The 2,449-nt window shown below is 43.1% G+C and overlaps 1 pseudogene; it reads left to right on the plus strand.

Annotated features, from left to right (window-relative positions):
- Positions 1-295: 295 nt before the first annotated feature.
- On the plus strand, positions 296-2,128 carry LOC137257381 (uncharacterized; annotated as a pseudogene).
- Positions 2,129-2,449: the final 321 nt, after the last annotated feature.

The raw sequence follows: 2,449 nt of genomic DNA on the forward strand, positions 1-2,449 counted from the left end.
AGAACAGCCTTATATCCTTACAACAGATGCTTCGACAACAGCTGTAGGATATATTCTTGGACAACGAGATGCTTCAGGCAATGAACAGATTATTTGCTATGGAAATCGTACCCTGCATGCTTCTGAAAAACAGTGGGGCATCACCCAACTCGAATGTTTGGCTGTCCTAGAAGGCATCAAAACCTTCTGTGTATATCTGGCTTCTAGGAAGTTCAAAGTCATCACTGATCATCATGCTCTGAAATGGCTAAAAGATATTAAAGCAGAATCAGGTCTTCTTGCCAGATGGTCAATCATGCTACAAGTGTATGACTTTGAGAGAGAACATCAAGGAGGTAAGGCAAACACCAATGCAGATGCTCTATCAAGAATTCCATACCCTGAACAGCTCACAGCACCTGTTACTGATAGTTTCCATCTTCTCCGGTAACTGTCACCAAACCCTCTCCTCATCATCTACTTCCAAAAGACCTTCATCTGCTGAAGTGGTCATGTCTGAAGAACCTCCTAAGATTCATTCAGACATGAAACCTTCAGTTTTTAATTCCTCTATTCATCTTGAAAAGGAACTCAGTCATCCAGTCACAACAGCATTCTGTTAACTTTGTGTATCACAAAGAGCCCCCTCGAGCAGGTCCAATCGTGCAATCTGTTGACACAGACATCCCCGACAATGACCTAGCTGAGAGGCAAAGAAATTCAAGTGACCTCCAACTTATCATTGGTTACCTTGAAAAAAGTGATGATACCAGCGCCTCAAATCAATGGTCTTCGAGGATGTTCGCGGGAATATGAACTCCTTAATGGCGTCATTTCTTCCTACCAAAACGTAGAGGACAGAAAACCAACCGACCACCAACTGTAACACAGCTTGCGGTACCAAAATCAGCCGGAAAGAAACTGCTATACACATACTATGATTCCAATGCAGCTGGATGTCATTTTGGTCGTGACTCAACACATCAAGCCATCACGGCAAAATATTACTGGCCTGGAATGTACCAAGAAATAGAAGACTGCATCAAGTCCCGTGAAGCATGCCAAAAGTCCAAATGATTCGCCCATTCCAAACCAGCTCCAATGGTGCCAATGCCCATTGAGGACAACTTCTCAAGACTTCACGTGAACATTCTTGGACCCCTTCCTATGACCAAAGAAGGACACAAGTATATACTTGTGGCCATTGGTTCAATTTCACGATGGATAGAAGCCTTTCCACTAAAAACTCAGGACGCTGTTGAAGTTGCTAAAGTTTTCTTCAATGAGGTCTTTACGTGATATTGTACACCACAAACATTGCTCACAGATAGAGGACGCCAGTTTACCTCAAAATTGGTCAATGCTATCTGTGAGATCTTCGAGGTCTGACACCATTACTCAAGCTCCTACCCTCCACAGACTAATGGAATGGTAGAAAGGTGTAATAACACTATTGCTCAAGTACTGAAAGCATACTGCAAGCCTGACCAGTCAAACTGGGCTGACATACTCCTTAAGTCAGTTCACCAGTTACTTGCCTCACTATCTCTTTGGTAGAGAAATATATTTGCCATTTGATATCTCACTACTGCCCAAACCGCCACTTGGTAAAGATGCAGGAACACACTTGAAACATCTACTCGAGAGTTGCCAAAGTTGCCAAAGCAATTGTTCGAAAGAACATGGAAACAAGTCAAGAAATAAACAAGGCATACCAACACCCAAAGTCACAAGAACCTAGCTTTTCACTTGGCTAACAAGTATACCTGCACAGTCCAGCTCTGACAAAGGTCTTTCACCAAAACTTGCCCAACCATGGAAAGGTCAATCCTATATCTCATCAGTTGGACCTAATCACACCTACAAGCTTCATCGATGTACTGATAACATGGAACATAAGTCGATGGTACATGCTAACAGGCTCAAACCAGTCATTTTAAGATGTAATGACGGCAATCAGCAACCATTATCAGACGCCCTACCTCGGGCAGACATGCCAAATGCCTCAAGCCTCAAGTCAGGCACAAATCAAGACTCAAAAATGACCCCTGAGGCAGGCCGTGCTCCTCCCACAATAAGGATGAAGGATAATGCACAGGACCTTTCAAGCTCTGTTGTCAACATGTCCTCTACTCTGACTACCAACTAGCAAGTCAGTCATCCCAGGATCAATTGATCCCTCTGTCAACTAATCATTGACAACATGCGCAGTCATCACACAGAGTACCCTCTTCGCCATCAATCAGGTCTCATCAACATCCACCATTAACTGTGCCAAGCACATCATCGTCTTCATCACAACAGACATCAGGTCAAATATATCCTGTTCTGAAAGTTCTGAAATGCAAAATGATAGATGGTAAACGCCACTATTGTATCAAATGGCGCAAGTACAAAACCCCAACTTGGGAACCCAAAGAAAATCTTGGTCAGGGTTTGAAACAAGCTTTCCATATTAGGAAAATTCAAG

This window comes from Haliotis asinina, chromosome 12, assembly GCF_037392515.1.
Source record: "Haliotis asinina isolate JCU_RB_2024 chromosome 12, JCU_Hal_asi_v2, whole genome shotgun sequence".
In the NCBI taxonomy this organism is placed as follows: domain Eukaryota; kingdom Metazoa; phylum Mollusca; class Gastropoda; order Lepetellida; family Haliotidae; genus Haliotis; species Haliotis asinina.